Genomic DNA, 19968 nt, shown 5'->3' with positions numbered 1-19968 from the left:
ATGGTTATTCCTTGGTTTAGGAATGGTTTTATTGAATTTGATCTTCTTGTGAGAGGCTTACATCCATGATTAGCTATATGGTATGCTTTGGGTGTTGTTGAGGCTTCTTGTTGGGGTTTTATGGAGGAGATCATACTTGCACAGTTTACATCTAGAGGTGTGTGTAGAAGGACATGATACAGGTTATGATTTGCATGGTTTCTCTGGTCTTGGTTATCTTCCTGGATGTTCAGTTTTGACTACATTGGATTTTAGATTGGTTAGAGATTTTGATCACTGGTTTGTGCTCATGCATGTCATGTTGGAGATGACATGGTTATTCCATTATTTCTTTCCTTTGTTGGTTGTGGAGAACTTGGGAGAGCATTGGAGATTTGTTACGAGAGTTGTTCTTGCAGGATATTAGTCTATGTATTGTGGATGTCCTTGATACTACATGGATTCACTTCTTTGAGATGTGTTGAGTGGATTGGTTATAGATTTGACATTATCTTTTGTAGTGGGAGCTTCTTGGTATATATGTGGCAGATATTGCTCTTGAGGCTTGTGATTGCAGGTTATAGATTGGATATGTCAGTGATATGAGATTCACTTGTTATACCTTTGAGGTATGGATAATTGGATGGGTTTGGCACTTTGTTGTGGGTGCTATTTCAGCTATGGATATTTTGACAACTACGGATACATGTGATTACCTTTGGATCAGGTTATTTGTGCTTGGAATTTCAGTTGGTACAGGATTTTATGATCTTCTAATGTGACAAGTTGGGTGGTTTTCTCTTTGAATGGCTTCTATGTATGTCCAGTGGGAGTGGCATAATAGGAGGTGAGACCATTCATGTTTGAGATGCTAGATACTTTGATTTTGTTGCGGGTACCAGGTTGGAGCACTTGGTGTATTTTGATCCATGATGGTGGATGTGCTGGGAAGGATTGTTCCCTTGTTCATTTATGTGGCTACGGATTGACCCTATGCAATGTATACAACAAGTGGGAGATTGTTGAGATAATGGGTGTTGCACACATTGCATAATATTGTTATTTTATTATTTTATTTTATTATGTAATGTTGTACTTAGATGGACGTGCAACATGTAAAGATTCCCATGGAATATTCTTGATGAGTTGTATTGTAACATTGTGAAAATATTTCATGTAATTATTTAATATTGGGGAAAAGAATTAAATGCCCAATATTAAATGTGGGGTCAGTGGGTTAGGTAGCACATGGTTTTAGCACATGGTTTATGTAATACCACTTGGTGGTTTTGTGGGACTTGCTACTATATAAGCAGCCACAAGGGTAGTTGTTGTATAGAGAGAGAGGAAGAGTGACAAGGAGAAGACAAAAGGCAAGAGTCAAGCGGGACAAGGCTTGACAGGTTAGCCAAGGGAGCATTTGTGAAGGTTGAAAGCATGGCATGGGATGTGTGGATTCATGCTTGTTCACATAGTTTTCTTGGTTGTGGCTATGGCCATGAAGGCTTCCATGGTTATATGGCAATGGTATTTTTGCTGAATAATACATGATGATGGATGCTTTTGGAGGCTGGGTTTTTCCCTCAATGAGGGTTTCCCAGGGTATATCTTGTGTCACAATTTTGTGGGTATGTTTTATATTCTCTTGCATGTGGATTTTAATTCCGTATTTATTTTAGATCTACTATGGGTTATGTGGAAACGGTTATATTCTTTATTGCCAAGTTTCCTTACACTTGGCCCATTCTTGAATAGCCGCGTCTAAAGAGGAAATGGATATCTATGAGATGGAAATGGAGTTTATTGGCTGGCTGGTTAGATACCGAAAAAAGCCAGCCGCCCTGATGCCCTACTATTCGACGGTGCATGAACCTGCAGGGTGTGCATGCATGCATGAGGGTCGGGTATTGTTTCTTGTATAACCCCCTCAATCCTAAAAATAACATAAATAATTAATCCCTTGTTGCCTATAGGAATGCCTCTTTCCTAACTTGGTCTAGGTTTCTGATTATCCTAAGAAGGAAATAAGAATACTTCCCCCATGTCTCAAATTTGTTTCAAATAGCGAGGATTGGGGTTCAAGAATACATGCTAATAGAGGGAGTAGGGATCATGCTTCAGGGATACTTGATGTTGGAGAGAGTAGGGTTGAGGGGTCATGCAGAATGAAACAAAGGCATGACATTATGAGAAAGCACAGAATGCCATTGAAGGCTGTAATCACACTTTCATACAGAGGATTAGGGACAGTACATGTCATACTACATATCAATTCAATTTTGTAGGATGAACAAGATTCAATGAGGACTCTATTATCCTTAGAGACTGGTCAATCAACAACATTGAATGGAACAAATTGAAAGTCATCAGACTTGCCATAACAAACTCCACAACCTACAAAAGCCTGCATGTCTCAAATTTGTTTCTGAGTTCTTGGAGATAAATCTTTGGACTATTGATGGAGGCATGAACCTGCAGATGATAATATGGAAAAAATAGTCTTTGTGGCTGCAAAATATTAAGCTAACTTCCAGCTAGTTAACAATATACCAAACAAATGCATCATTTATCCATCTGTATATTTTTACTATTTTTCTTAAGTTGACAATGCTTCCTTTTGAATCTATTTATGTTAAAGCAGGATGTATCAGCATTGACTGTAGTAGAAAAACAAGTTACACAGATGGAAACTTGCATTGTTGCACTTACAGCTGACATTTGACACTTGGAGTTGATATGCACGTTTACATGAAATGCTGAAGTAAGATGCATATCAAATATATTGTCTTGAGTATTTCATGCCAAATTATGGGCTCTCTTGTTAAATGAGCATACACAGTTTAAATGGTATACTCTTACAAACTATTAGCTCTTTTGTTGCTCGCTTACCTAATTTCCCTACAGCTACGAGTAGAAATTAACAATAAATATTTGACATATTATTAGTGTTGATCTTCTTAAGTTGGGCACTGATTTCAACCCATTCTGATTGATTTGTACAGATTCTTATAACCAGTTCCATATATTTAATTACATTTAGACACTATCTTTTAATGCTTTATTTCAGTGTGCTACATATTCTATTTCATATTTGTGATATATGATGAAAGTATTATAACATATGGAGGAACAGTCCATGAGTGGCATGGCCAATTGAAATGGTTTTAGTTTCAATTTTACACCATTTGATACAAATAATCAGTTTACCAATCCACCCCTCGGTTCATTCCATTTGCAGTAAAATCTTCATTACATAGAAAATGTTCACAAAATCTATGTCAATGCTCACACATCTTCTTGGACTTACGCAAATCTATGTCAATCCTCACACATTTTCTTGGACTTACGCAAGAACTATGCTGCCTTGCAGCTCTTGTTAAATATGTTATCAACTTGACTTTTCTATTAAAGGCTCTCATGTTGAATTGAAAGCCAGGTAAAGAAAAAGATATTATACACTATTTTGTTGGTACCCTGTGTAGCACAACAAACTTGTTCTTACTATAAGAAAATTTTCTTTTCTTTTGTTTCATTGCAGATCTTCTGCTTGCACGGAGATCTCTCCCCATCATTGGACACACTTGATAACATTCGAGCTTTGGATCGCATACAGGAAGTGCATCTATACACATAAGTATAAAATTCTTCTTTTCCCACAACACATATAACAATAATTTTAAGTGCTTGCAAGGTATATACTTATGAATAAATGTTACATCCTGATTTAAATGTATGAAAACAATTTTCATTCCTTTTAAGCTTCATTCATCTCGAGGTGCAATTCACAAACTCAAGAATAGTGGCTTTTGTTCTTCAGGATACCTTTAGGGGAAGAGTATGTGAATGCTCCCTCGTGTTTGGAGTCCAGTTTAGAGGAGATGGCTATTTACACTACTAAGGTTTGTTGAACCGAATTCTGAATAACATTGCTTGCTATTGTTGAATCTAATCTAATGTATATTTTAACTAGACTTGTAGCTTATATGTTTTGAAATTGTTGTTAGGCCTTGTAGCTTGTATAATTTTATTGTTGGAGAGCTTCTATAGCTAAGCAAGAAGGCTATTGCATGAGTTATAGCCGCGCGCTTGGGTATGAAAATTGTTTTTTTTTTATTCTAATGTATATTTTAACTAGACTTTTAGCTTATATGTTTTGAAATTTCTTTTAGTGGCTTAATGTTGTAAGGTCTCTTGAAATAAGACCTTCAAGCGGTTGGTCAAAGTTTTACAAATAATCTTAGGAATAAGGTCAAAGAAAGTATTTTTAAAATATTAAAGTATTTAGCTAGGTCTAAGAAGATTTGTGTACTTTCGACAATTTTGCTTAGTTTTTGAAAGTTGCAGTAGACCGAAGTTTTCATAGCCTGATTTTTGCTTCCTGCAAAGAACGATCATGTCAGATAATATAAGTGAAGAACAAAATAGGGAGACAATCGCTAGATTGTGGTCTAACTTGAAAAGAAAAGGTGATGGAAAATGTTATTGTCCTTGCAATATTTGTAAGGGCTTAAATCGTAGAAGACTGCTAATCAAAATAATTAAGAGACATTGTAGGGAGAATGGTCACATTAAAGGGGGGCATGACTATCATCCACTGGTAAGTCGTTCATTATATCATTTTAACAATTTATATACATATGAAATCACTTGATGATGAGTTGATGATCATGGTTTATTTATGTTAATCAATTTTATATAGGTTGATCTTCCCAAGGAAGTACATGATTTGAACCACAATAATCCGAAGAATATGGTTTTAGAAGTGGAGGAACATGGAGGTGCAAATATCCAAGGTGAAGATAATGATCCCATGGAAGATGACGATCATGTGCTAGAAAACACAATTGAAGAGGATGGTATAAATACATTGATCCATGACACATCTAGTCCAAGCATATCTGATCATGATGATGATGATAGCCTCGATGTACCTCTACTTCAGAAGGCATACGAGCCCCTATACAAAGACTCCCAAACAACTCTTCTCTCTGTTGTATTGTTGTTGTTGAACTTGAAGGTTATGAATGGTTTATCCAACATAACAATGTCACGTATGTTAAGGTATGTCATATATGTCTTTATAGTTAACAAAGGGTGAATAATGTACCACTAATATTGTTTATATTAACAACTTATATTTTTTGTTGTAGATTGATAGGCGAGTTTCTGTTACCATCATCAAATATTCTACCTCGCTCATATCGAGAATTAACTGCTGTTATGAAAGATATTGGAATGGAGTATGAAGCAATACATGCTTGTCCCAATGATCATATTATATATTATAAAGAACATGAATTTGCAACACAATGCCCTGTATGTCATACGAGTAGATATCGAACAGATCGACTAACAAAAAAGGTGCCTCAAAAGGTTCTTCGTTACATCCCCATTATTCCACGGATGCGACAATTATTCAGGTGTAGTAGCTTGACTCAATTTATGGATTATCATGCACGCAATAGAAGTCGAGATGACATTATTCGAATCCCTGCGAATGGTTCGGCATTCATGCACATAGAGGAAAAGTGGCAACACTTCAAAGAAGAACCTCGTAATCTCAGGCTTTCATTGGCAGCGGACGGTGTCAATCCATTTGGAGAGATGAGATCTGTTTACTCAGTGTGGCTTGTTTTTGTTATCAACAATAACATTCCTCTGTGGATGTCAATAAAGAGGGAGCACATTATGTTGGCAATGATTGTTCCAGGTATCTTATCATTTGATAGTTATTAATTTACATGTACTTACAAATCTTGCAGTAAAACGCTCACAATAACTATGTAATGTTACTGTTCATTCAAGTAGGTAAATATCAAGTAAAAGATATGAATGTATATATTGAACCTCTTATCGACAAGTTGGTGGAGTTATGGAACGGTGTCACTATGTATGACGTGTCTAGACCAATATGACAAAGACAATTTCAATTCCATGCAATACTTGCATGGACAATACATGATGCCCCAGGGCTAACACATTTTTGTTGTATGTTATAGTGAATTCAAGTTGCGCACAATAATTCTAATTATAAAAATCAACATATTTAATAATCCAATTACATCATTATCTTGTAGGTCTTTAAACAAAGGTAAAAATTGCATGTCTAGTTTGTGGTCCAAAGATGAAATCTCGTCATTCAAAAAGTTTAGGAAAGCAGGTGTTTGATGAGTGCAGACACTTCCTCCACAGGAATCATAAGTATCGAAGTACGAAAAACATCTTTTCAATGGGAAAGAAGAGACTACATCAAAGCCACGAAGAATGACACCTCGCCTATGGAAGTTGGAATATAATAGAATTAATCATCGAGGTAATGTCGTTCCACCTAATGGTTTATGTTTGTAATTTATATATTTCTATTGTGATTTTTGTTGACTAATTGTGTAATTGATGATCGTGAAGGTCGTCAAGGCAATACTGACAACCTTCCAAAGGGACTAAAAAGCTATCCCATACAATTTAGTAGGTTGCCCTACTACGAGCACTTACAAATTGTGCATTTGTTTGATACTGTGCATATTGGAAAGAATATAACAGAGAAATTGTGGAAAATATTGGATGGAAGGTGTGACAAAGAAAAAATTGTCAAAATTTGTAATGACATACATGAATCCAATCATGCATTGAAAAATTTCATTCACTCAAATAGCAACAGAGATCAGATTAATATAAGTGCCCTTCCATGGTTATTAACGGAGCAGCAAAGTGATGCCATAAAAGAAGTCATACGAAAAATTCGATTTCCCACAGGATTTGTTGTGAACATAAACAATCTCATATCAAAAAAAAGTGAATTTGGGCCAGGGCTCAAAACGCATGATTGGCATACTTTTGTCAAGGTAAGTTATGTTATTCTATATTTACAATATATTCATAAACTACGTGAATTGTTCGTTATGTTATGTTAGAAAACAATGAAATGATTGGTTTATAATTACTGCAGTACGTGCTTCCTCTATCTCTCCCAGAGCACTTCAACAATAACATCAAACAAGTGATATACGATCTTGGAAAATATATGAGGTAAGTAGTAATATCTGCTCAATTTGTTGTATATATTTATTATATTCGTGATTTGTTTTTCTTGCTATGTAATCTATTGTATATTATTTTGTAAAGTCTTATATCTATATATTTTTTGTGACTTGAATCTCTTAATGTAGGTGGTTGTCATCTAAAGAAATCCATAAAGAAGATATAAACTATTGGAAGAGAAGAATTCCTCATTTACTGTGTGAAATGCAAAAGTGTCTACCTCCAACTTTTTTCAATGCACAGGAACACTACCTCATACACCTAGTTGAGGAGATTGAATTGTGTGGACCTGTACACACTAGGTCAATGTGGATGGTTGAGAGGCATTTGAAATCTTTGAAGGCTTTGGTTCGACAAAGAGCACATCCTGAGGGTTCTATGGTAGAGGGATATATGGTATACCAGACTATGGTGTACATTACTAAATATCTTCCTAAGTTTGCATCAAATATCCATGTAGATCGCATTTGGGATCTCGAGCCTTTTAAAAAATTAGAAGGGGAGTACTTGATGGGGAAAGGTACATTGAGGAAAGTGAGAGGTAATAAATTATAAGATGTTATTGTAATAAATTATTTCTTAATCTTCAAAATAAATCGGTTGTAAGTTGTCTATTTTTTTTTTGTACAGGTGCTCGAGAGTGGGATGCACTACATTTGTATATTGCAAACAATCTTGATTGGATGACGGTATGGATTGAACGATGTCAACATTTTGGTCGCACATTAACATGGGAAGGTGTATCTTCATTGGTTAAAGAAGCTCATCATAATGGAGATTCCAATGTTACGCAAAGGGAAATAGATTTAGCACGTGGTTCAAGAGATTTCTAGGTACGTACAAATTTATTGATCACCCGTATGTTTATCAACTCACGATACAATAATTTTGATATGTTTCACATATTATTGTAGGTTAAACACCACAAGGCTATGTTCTGTAATGGTCAAAAATTTCAAGTCAAAGTGTTGGATGACACGAAGAAAACTTGTGATTCAAGAATAACTGCAGTCTTTCAAGTGACTAATATTTCATCTAGAAATGACTTACATCCTCAAGAGTCTGAAAATCGATACTATGGCATTTTGGATGAGATAATTGAGTGTGACTTTAGTTCCTTCAAATTAGTACTCTTCGTTTTCAAATGGTACAGGCTACGACTTAATCCAAATGATCCTGATAGAACTGTTATTGAACATGATAATGGATTTACAATGATTAATACAAGGTTGTTTGAGCCAGTTGGGGATGAGTCTTATGTTCTTCCAAGCCAATGTGAGTAGGTATTTTACTCAGAGGTTCCACATAAACCGGGTTGGTCATTTGTTGTTAGACATGAACCGAGAGGAAGGCTAATAAAGTATAATGCGATGGAAGAAGAAGATACCGAAGAAGTAGAAGATGATGTAGATGGTGATCACGATCGACAATTATTGGATGATGTTCCTGACACAAATTTTCATGAAGAAGAAGAAGATGATGATGACGATGATGCTACTACTGATGATGATGATGAAGATGATGTTGATTTTGATGATGATGTTGATGATGATGATGACGACGACAATGATGACGACGATGATGGTGAGGAGGATGATGATGAAGATGACGATAATGATGACGAGGACGACGACGACGACGACGATGATGATGATGATGACAATGAGGATGATGATGATGGAATTTAGAGGCATGCCATCAATCCTTAATCTATTTAATATTCATTTCTTGATAGAAATATATTTGTCTTATATATATGGTTACATAGTTTATTCATTATCTATTTAAAAGCTACAAGTTTCAACTACAAATAGAATACTGCTAATCTAAATTAACTATTAATCTAAATTAATTAAATAAAACTATTTAAAACACATATTGATGCGTGAATGTATTGAGCATTATTTTCTTTCAGGTCAAAAGCATTTGTAAGTGTTTAGTTTAGAAAAGGGAAATCATTAAATATCTATCAAAGGGAGTTGTACCTAGAATATAATTCATAGGGAAAACATAATATAAGTGCTTACCCAATTTGTTGGTTAATAATTCAAGTATCTCTAACATTTCATTTTAGAATAGGAATAACATTGTATTTGGATCTATGGGATTTACATGGTAAGTAAAAAGAAACCAGTAATCCATTTTAAAGTTATTATAATGGGTTTTGGAAGAAATTACAGTTATCTTAATTAATATAAAATATCTAACTGAATTTCAAAATGTTATGCAAGTGGCTTTAGTCTAGGTGTTTCCTCCACCTCCACACACATCAAACAACTTCAAATAGCATGTCCCCAAGGTGACTAAGCCCTCAACTCATCAGCTGATACAAAAACCCAGTTTTAGCCCTTCACTAGGCCTACTTCCCTAGTAGGCTTATAATGTGAGCCTGATTTAAGTGTTTTATTGTGTACCTTTTAATGTTTTTAATTTTTATGTGATGCTAATGATGGATGTGATTATGATTATGATGTGATTATGCTCACGATAATTGAATTACATTTGCAGGAAATTGAACCCCTTTCAGGAGCATCCCTCACAGTCTCATGGATTGACAGGTATAAGTCAATACTCCTTATAGAAAGTCTATTTAATACACTTATCAATAGTAAGATTGATGTCTTCTAAGATCTCTCCCATTTGTAGGTACCAGCGAATAGGTATTTGTCAGAAGTGTCTTCCTCGAGTGAGGGAAATATAGGAATAGAAGAGGAAAGTGAGACATGCAGTTTATCTAGAACAGGGAGATTAACTAGAGGTCAAAGGACTAGAAGGAAATTCAATAAACGCATGAAATTTTTCCTTGCTCAAGGGGGGTCATGTTCTTATGATGATGAGATGGAAGGCGACATCGAGGTGCCCTTGAGGTACCAACATCTACAGAAACATTGGGTACCCAAGGAACTTCCTCCAATAAACACTAATTTTTGTGTTAACGAGAGGATATATCGCATAGCACCATCATCACTACATGGTTTGGGCCTATTTTCTATGGACGGCATAAAGGTGTCTTACAACAAAGTTTCTAAATTGATGGAGTATGTTGGACCATGTTACGATTACAAAATTTGGATGCATATTGTTAAATATAAAAAAAGTATGCGTAGGTATGCCCTCTCGGCAAATCATATACAACAGCAAGACAATAATCAAAGTAAAAGTGTGTCTATATACATTGATGGAAGGCCAAAAGCAATAGGGAATATTGTGGGTTTTATAAATAGTACACGACCTAGGTCAACTATAAAGCAACCCAATTGCATATTTGAGGCATGCGAGGGAAATCGTGTATTCATCTGTGCGATAAAATCAATATGTGTAGGGGAAGAGCTTCTTATTGATTACACTTTGAACCGCATAGATAAAAACGAGGCTACTATCATGGGGGTGGTACATACTATTAAACCAAATTCTAATCAATGACTCCAACATACCATTTAGTCAATAAATTTTTGGCTAACATTTTTATACTTCATCTTTGACACAGGCGCACAATATGGAGCAACCACCCGGAGGGGATGCTGACGATGCTCCCGGCTCATCTACACATGAGCAGGTAAAACTCATTTGTAATTGTGCAAACTAGATAGAAGAAAAATGTTATTTTTTTAATGTTGTTTTCTTTATTGTTTTGGAGTACTTTTGATAATACTAATACTATTGTTGTCACAGAGGGCTAGTGGTTGGAGGGAGGGAAAGGAACTTGCAGTCCCTCAGCAGGCCCCCCCTGAGGAGGACCCTTTCTATATCGATTTAGCAGAGACCGATGACCCGATCGGTTCGATTAAAATTAATTTAAAGAAAATTAGCAAAGAAATTCTATGTTTGGCAACCATAAAGCCTATGACTCAACAAATAAAAGATAGGGCATCTGAATTGTTGCACACCTCTAAGTTCTTAAAAGTAAGTATTAATGAAATTTTTAATTATAAAAAGAGTTCAATAATGGTTTTTATGTTATGCTCTTTTATGGCATTAATTAAAATATGGATGCATTGTCTTTACAGAGTTTTTTGCTTGATTTTGAGCCTCGTTCCCATGATGAGGGTGCTGCAGGTGGTTCAGGTAGATCGCATGTTCCATTCCCCACTTCTGTTTTCCATTAAATATATATAGGAATGATCATAATCATTGACAATACATGCTCGAACAATCCTTTTTTTTAATGCTCTAACAATCTTGTCCATGCTAGTCCACGCGTTCTATATTTATGCATGCTCTAACAATTTTATTCTTCAGCTTCACATCAATTGAATCTTATGATGACGCCGCCTCCATCCAGGACAACCACAAATCTCTTTTCGACTGCTAAGTCAGCAACACGCAACTTACATGCATCGACTGTTGCACCATCTGCTGGTACACAAATCCCTCTTTTTCTCTCTTATGAAAGCAACAAACAGTTTCTTTTTTACAACTTTATAACATCAATTATCATTTTGTTCTTTTATACTTCGATCATGACAAAGACTTATGAAACTTATGAAACTTTTTGCAATAGGACCTGCAACATCATTTCCTGGATGTTCCTATGTTCCTAGTATGAGAACGGTGAAGGATGTCACATTGATCGTCAGCGACGATGAAGGCATTCCATTAAAAGTAGCCAAAGTTCTAGGTACTTTAGAGTTATTATTATTCTATAGTGATATAATAGTAATTTAGTTTTTGATTAGTCTTCATCGACTAATGATCCCATGATTGTTTTGTAGGGAATGATCTTTTTTGGAGAAAACTTGGTGATGAGTGTTTGTGAATATTTGGGCCCACCATGCGTACCTGATGGAACATCATATCCTAACTAAAACCCCAAACCACTATTTTGATTTCATATCATTGCTATAATATTTTTCCTTTTCGTCCATTTCTTGAACTATATTGAAGGTAGCTTCACTTCATTTATGAGTCTAACATGTTTTTTTTTACTTAAAAGGTGGAATCACCAACGCAAACCGTTGAAGGATGATCTTATAGAGAGCATGACCCAACTCTTTGGACCTCATGCATTCGAGAGAAACAAGCTCCTTGAAAAATTTGGTTTATGTTTGAAGTATATTAGGGACCAGTACAGAAAAATTTTACGGGATAACCCCAGGTACGAGAGTCCGCCCTATGTTCCTGAGGCTGAGTGGAAGGCTCTGATTTTGGATGGAAAGTATAAAGCTGACAAGAAAAATAATATTACACTAGTGGAGAGTACAACAAGGTATGTGATACTGTTGAGAATCTAATTATGTATTAATTAACCTCCATATTTATACTATCTAACATATTTCAAACTTTTCATAGATTGCCTGACACATCAAAGGCAACAAAGGCAAGACTAGAAAAGCACGGGACACACAAGCTCGGCTCTGGTGGTTTTTCGAAACTTCAAGCAAGAGTTGTAAGTATTAGTAAATGAAAAATTGTATCAATTTTTTTATATAATGTGAAGGGAAATGCTAGGACTCCCTTATTTAGCTCATCAATTATAAATAGGTCAATAGAATATAATAACAGTAGTGGATTTTCATATTCAATATAAACAATTCAACAATTGAAGTCAAGACTCTGCAATCTAGATTAGTGAAGAAAACTTGTGATTCACTAATATGACATTATTTAAAATCTCACCCTTGACTGAATTTCCCTCCAATAGTTGAGAATAAAGGCAGTGATTGAAAGAATGAGGGAATGCAGCAGCACTTGCAGCCATTTTTATTTCCAAAGAGCTGAACTAACTCTTACCCAACTTAAGAATTTGGAGAAAATATGTTGGTACAAGCAAAGCATACAAACACGCAACATTTATATAGTAGATTGCTCCATCAAAACTGCTCGATTTTTCTCCTATTATATTGTGATGGATATAGATGATTTGTTGTTGATATTTTAACTACCCTCCATTGGTTGATGAAACAATGCAAGTAAAATTCACCATACCACGCAAAAATGCAGGGCTCAGAGTTCAAGAGATGCCTCACAGAAGACGATAAGAGAATTGGCTTCCAACAAGGCTATAGAGTCGTGGCTGAACGGCTACGAGCTGAAATTAGTGTGGAAGGTTCTAATACTGATGCATCTCAGCCACAGGTAAATAAGCTAAATGAAATTTACTTCAAATTGAATACTTTACCAATTAGTCTATTTGATGTTAAGTTCCAATATAAAGTGAGTATATCTGTTTTAAGCAAGCAATGATAACAATGCGTAGGATGTTGGAATGCAGCCTAACAATCCTTCTACACAATCTGTGGATGTCGAAGATTCGCATGATGTGCATCCCAGTGGTGGAGGTATACATTTGCTATTAAATTTTTTATATGTAATTGCAATTGGTGTTTGGATTAATGTAACATTTTGTATAGCAGCTATAGAGGATCGAGGGGTCGATGTTCATGACCATGTTGACGTTGAGTCTAGACAAAATGATGTGGTCAGATCAGGTAAAGAGACATAGTTATGTTATTTAAAATAATTAAATACTTGTAACAATTATAATAAATTATTTTTAATTTAACTCTTTTATTTGTTATTGTAGAGGACCCCCCTTTGCAACAACATAGGAATTTGAGATCATCAAGAATAGAGAACAGAACAACTGATGAGGGGGGAATTGATGATGACACTGATGCTCCTCTTAGAGCTTACATAGAAAAAAGAAATAGAAAGAAAAAAAAAAAATGATTGTCACTACATACCTTAATTGATAATGATTGTTTTTTATGTCTCAATGAATTTAATTATGTGCTAATGAATGTTCATGAATTATGTGTTAATGCAGAATATTGATGAATGTTGCATGTTAACGAATCTAATGTGTTAATGAATGTTATCATGTGATATTGATTGAATGTTACATTTTATTAATGGTTGAAAGAATGAATGAATGTTAGATGTTAACGGGGAATGTAGAGTGATGTTAGGGGGAGGGGGGTGGGGCCAAATGAGCTTCCGCCTTCACATGGTTGGCCCTATTTAGTAGAGAATATTAAACTATTCTCGAAACAAAGTGAAGCTCAATAAGATGTAAGTGAAGCTCAAATTGGCACAAATAGGGAGTCTATATGATGTAAGGGGTCATTTGAAGTCCTAGGGTGTCCTAGGAAGAGTTATGGGTGGATGGTAGTGTTTACATGATGTAATAGGCTATTCAAGCCCCTAAATGATGTAAAATTCACTCAAAGTGCAAGATCTGTTATTTCCTGCTCCTTCTCCAATATCAAATGCTTTAATTTTGATCTCCCTGAAGTCATCTCGGAGGCTCCCAATTACACCGATACATGGATGCAAGAACACTGGCAACAACCTCATGTGTTAATAGGATATGGCATAAAGCTGCACAAGATGACAAGTTGTTTTGGCTCTTGGTGGATTTCAGAAACTATATTCTCTTTCCCTTTGGCCTATGCTTAATCCATCTGCTTCTTCTTCTTCTTCTTCGCCATGTCCATTGCCTTCTCAAGCCTTGTCTCCCTTCTTATCAAAGCCTGGTCTGAATAAAAAGCACAGTGCAAAGACTCAATCTTGGGGTAAGGATGAGATTCATCTTTCTCTTTCTCTTTTCTCTATCCATTACTATGAGAAAATGAGTAGTCCTCCTATGCAAAATGTGTCCTCTGCCCAGTTTCAATCTTCCAAGCATCCCATATTTGAAGATGCAAGCAGGCCCAAATAGGTATAAATCCATCTAGCCCCACAATAGATATTGTTGGTATTTCAGTTTTGTGTGTATTAAATTTTCATGAAGACCAAAGTTTGTATCTTTTCATTCCTAATTTGATCATGGACTTGTAAGTAAACATCAGAACCAGACAGACCTTATAGTTTTCACGTTAGATGTAAATATATAGCTAGTTTGATGCCCATAAGTCTTACACTGCCTAGTCAGAAGGAGCGCTCGTGTGCAGCCTTGAAACCCTTCCAGGTGGTTGATAAGAAGGTAAAATTTCCAGATTTGATTTGTTTAGAGTGTTTCGTGATTGGTCATAGGTATTGATGCATCAATGGCAACAGCTTATGAGAAGAAATTAGGTATTGATGCACATAAAATTATTTTTGTGCAGTCTATTCGTGCATTTGTTGATGCATCAATGGCAACAGCTTATGAGAAGAAATGGCCACTTTACCTAAGTACTAAAAACACAATTTTAAAAAAATATGATGGAAGGTATGTTTTCAAATCAATACAAGGACTGATGATCTTATTTTTACCTTTTTCTCTAACACACCTTACTTCCCATGTTATCATTCTTTATGATTCTCTAGCTTAAGGATCCTCATATTCTCGGAGATTCTTCTTATATGTGACTTAAATTGGTAGGTTTAAAGATATCTTCCAGGAGGTATATGAGGCCAGTTGGAAAGATAAATATGACGCAATAGGAATCTGGTTGGTTTTGTTTCTTGGCACAATAATATGAAGATTGCAATGTTGATTATCTTGATTCTGTCAGGCACACAATAACTTCTTTCAATGATTGATTCATGAATAGGTATGAGCATAGGCTTATTGATGACATGGTAGCCTATGATTTGAAGAGTGATGGTGCCTATGTTTGGGCGTGCAAAAATTATGATGGTGATGTGCAGAGTGATTTCCTTGAACAAGGTTAGTGGTGCAAAATACTATTTTTCATTGAATCTGGCTTTGAACTGATCATTATATCTAATCTTACATATATTTATTGTTTTTGTAAGGAAGGAAACATGAATTGAGATTTTTTCGGGGAAGATATTGGTTGGCTCCACAATCATGATTAATCAGGTATAATCAGTGATTTTGCAAATTATTGCTTCTCTGGTCTAAATCTGTCACTTCTTTTATAGAGATAATATAACAATTTATCAATTATATTGCTTATTCAACAATTACAATACTAACAGATTTGAAAACACCAAGCAATAACAGTATATGCATTAACTCTTTTGAACATATAGTTGAATATTCTATGGAAGGCTTGTACTACCGTGTTTCATTGCAAGGTTATGCATATTTTTGTTCTCAATAAGATATCATAGATAGACTTGAGACTTGATACATATTCCAAATTGAAATAAGTCACCATCTTTTCCTGAAGTAACCAAATTGCGTAAATATGTTACCTTGGATATTTTAGTCTTACAATTTATGTACAGATTATTTTATAGTATGATTAAGTATTGTTAACTGCATATATTTACTATTTAGTTGTATAGGATAATGAAATAAATTAATGTAACTTTTTTGTTTTTTTTTTTTTTTGTATGGAGTTACCCAGCCCCAAAAAATATTGTTGTATTGGTATGTTGTATGCAACTACCCATTCCCAATTATGATTCCAATTTGGCAACTTAGGAATTGTGAGAGCAGTTCAAATCGCTCACTGGGGAAGATGGTTCATAATCATTTCCCCACTTGCTTCCTTGTATTGTCATAATTGGAACATAGGCATCTCTCTCTAATTAATGCTTACCTCTAATTTATTAACCGTATTGTTACTATGGATATAACACAATTAAATTTAAATCTCTTGATATCTGGATCATCAATCCAAGCATGGCTGTAGAGAAGCATGGTTGTAGAGAATCGTAGCTGTGTAGACACCAAATTTGAACAGTCCACTTACAATTGAGAAATAGATTATTGGCAGTGTCCTCATCTACTTGACAGATTGAGCATGCAGAAGCTTGGTAGGTGCCTCAAACCTAGCCCTAGTTTCATTGCCAACCATAAATTTGGTGTATACACGAAAGCTGTTTTGATCTTGTGAGCATTGAAAATCAGGATCTCCATTTGACTTCTCGTTATTAATGCCTTGACTCACTACTGCTGGATAAACAACCTAGTTGAAGTCCAGTGCAAAGAGGTTGCTGGCTACCAAAGATTTGATAAGTGTTACGAAAATATTCACTGTAACAATCTCCTTCTAAATTGAACTCCCGATGAATATTAATCTGGAATTCTTTTGGCACCATCTTTTTTATTTGTTTTTTAATATTCTAAATTCCTACTCTAGCCTCATTGCTCTATTTTTGTTTTTATTCTATTTAATTATATATGTAATATTACAATGTGAAATTCAATGTTCAGATGTTTGTGGATGAAGTAATGGAACTTGTGGAGCTCACTTCTTTGAGAGGTGCCTTGGTTGGGCTTCCTGGACTGAATGGTCTATCTACTGAATAGCGTAAGCAGTTAACAATAGCAGTAGAGCTTGTGGCTAATCCTTCAATTATATTCATGGATGATCCAACTTCAGGCTTGGATGCTCGGGCAGCAGCTATAATTATGAGAACAGTAAGAAATATAGTTGACACGGGGAGAACTATTGTTTGCACAATCCATCAGCCTAGTATTGATATCTTCGAGGTATTTGATGAGGTAAAGATTTGGTTTTCTTAAAATAGCTTTGTGAAGCATTCGAAATTGGCATCTTCTTAAAGCTAAATGAAATATGCTACAGCTATTCTTAATGAAGCGAGGAGGTCAGCTTATCTATGCAGGTCCACTTGGTCACAATTCTAGCAAACTTATAGAATATTTTTCGGTAAGATGCCATCCACTACGGTTTTATTCTGTTGAGAGATTTAGATCTGAATCTGGTACCTTTTGATGAGCAGTTTGAATTTTGGAGTTGTAAGTAGTCATAGTTTATTGTACTAGAACCAATAGGAAGTTGATTTTATATACAAGGAATTGGTCATGCCGGATAGTGTTGACCACTAAGCTTTTAGCAAACATTCTCAATACGTTGAGCTTAAGAGTCAACCACTAGCTGCAATCATCATATATGTTTCAGCTAATTGAAAATGATTCATGTAGGCCATTGAGGGGGTTCCACAGATCAAGGAAGGTTATAATCTAGCTACATGGATGCTGGAAGTAACTTCTATGTCAGAAGAGCACCGTCTAGGTGTCAACTTTAGTGAAATCTATAAATCATCAGAATTGTATAGGTGAGTGAGTTTGCCTTATTGATCTCTTCAGCCTGTTCCAATGGATTTTACATTTTATTTTCTATCTTGTACATTTTCCTATCACAGGCAAAACATGGCACTGGTAGATAGTTTGAGCAAGCTAGTTCCAGGCTAAAGAGAGCTTCATTTTGAGACAAAGTACTCTCAGCCCTTTCTAGCATAATGCATGGCTTGCCTATGGAAGTAGCACTGGTCCTACTGGATAAACCCTCAATAAAGGCATCCAAATATCAATTGAGGACAACTTAAAGCACGAAATTTATTTATTTTTGTTTTAATCTTTCAACCGTCGCAATTGCGACGGCGTTGCCGTCGCACGTACAGTAACCTCGACGCAATTGGAGGGGTTGGCATCGCAATTGCGACGGAACACACCAGAATTGTGACATGGTTTCCATCACACCTACCCTCCAATTGCGACGGGGTTGCTGTAGGTGCGATGACAACCTCGTCACAATTGCGACGGAAAAGATAAGAATTGTGATGAGGATGACGGGACAACAAGGTGGCTGCATAGCGACGGATAGGCATCGCAATTGCAATGGCAAGGGTAGACATCGTAAATTGTGACTAAATAACTACGACGTCTATGTCTATTGCAGTGGCGACACATTGTTGTCGTAATTGCGACACATAGCCGTCGCAAATCGATGCCAAATCTATTAGTGCCATATTACAAAAGAATGGATTGTATTGATGCATTTGTTTCATTAGATCGTGATACAGATCACCTCTCTAAAAGTCCACAATCTAGTATTCTTGAAAAAATTCTACAACTTCCAAACGAATGTCAAAGGAAAATATTGGAAAGATATGTTTATGATAAGCATGTTGTCATGTTCAGATATGATGGATGGGGAGACATTTAGCCAATACCACACCCCAATCAAATTCATGCTCTATCCCCATCCATGACTAATGGTGAATTGATTTACTTAAAACATCTGGTGCGGCAATATAGGGAAGCTCATATCATAGTTCATTGTGAAGATATCATAAGACATTTCCCTCTTGGAAATCACACTGCACAAGAATTGACAGCCATTTTCAATCTAGCATGCAAGACACTATTCTGCGAACTATCACCATTTAGCATGGTTGTTGAAGAGGAAACACTTTTATCCATAATAAACCTTGTGGTAACATATCCAATGTTTCCACTTGAATGGATTATAAGACATGACAACACAAAAATTCTTGGGCAATGGTATGATAATGATATGGGAGCATTGGCAGCTAAGAACATAAAGCACCATTACTCATGTCATTTTTTATTTGTATTTGAGAATAATTTTGAGCCACTTGGCATTCATTTTGTAGTGGATATTGGGAGATGGCGCTTAACAATTACAAGATGACAATCACTAGAAGAATATAGTAATGATGTATGAGCTTATGCTTACTATGAATGAAAGTTCACAACTTGCATGTAAAAGCTATAACATTTTTAACTATGACATAGTATAATATGTATCTAGTTATTTCAATGTCATTTTGTTCTTAGTGAAGTATCCATTGAGGCTTCAACACATGTATTACAATATGTATCTAGTAATCTCCATCTCATTTTATAATATATTAGAAGTTGTTTTGAACTTTGACTGTTGCAAATATGCAGATAGCTTTTTTTAGCTAACCATTTTTTTTGCAAAGCTAACTAAGAACTAGGAAAAGTTTGATCTACTATGTTCAATGTGTGCACAATGATACACAATAGATTATTTTTTGCATGTGTAGAATAAGAACCGGTGACCTAATTAATGACATCTAATGTTGTCAAGGTTTGATTATGTTTTTCCTAATACAACACTTTGATTGCAAAGCAGAAAAATCAACAAGGATCAAATACACAAGCTTGGCAGTTGAGTGAAGAAAAAATAGTAAGTAAAGTTATACCTTTGATTAGAATCTAGAAATTTCAAAGTTACGAGTTTCAAAAATTTGCTTGTTTCTTTCTATATTATTTCCTTAAGATCCATGTTAGAATTTCATAAGATCTCTATTGGCATA

At 35.4% G+C, this 19968-nt stretch overlaps 1 pseudogene; it reads left to right on the top strand.

Moving 5' to 3' along the window:
* Positions 1 to 1751: 1751 nt before the first annotated feature.
* On the top strand, positions 1752 to 18175 carry LOC149533172 (ABC transporter G family member 39-like; annotated as a pseudogene).
* The last annotated feature ends 1793 nt before the right edge of the window (positions 18176 to 19968 follow it).

This window comes from Cupressus sempervirens, chromosome 10 (assembly GCF_028749045.1).
Source record: "Cupressus sempervirens isolate cs-2001-9-10 chromosome 10, ASM2874904v1, whole genome shotgun sequence".
Taxonomy (NCBI): domain Eukaryota; kingdom Viridiplantae; phylum Streptophyta; class Pinopsida; order Cupressales; family Cupressaceae; genus Cupressus; species Cupressus sempervirens.
The sequence above is the reverse complement of the archived record's forward strand: the minus strand, read 5'-3'. Positions and strand labels throughout refer to the sequence as shown.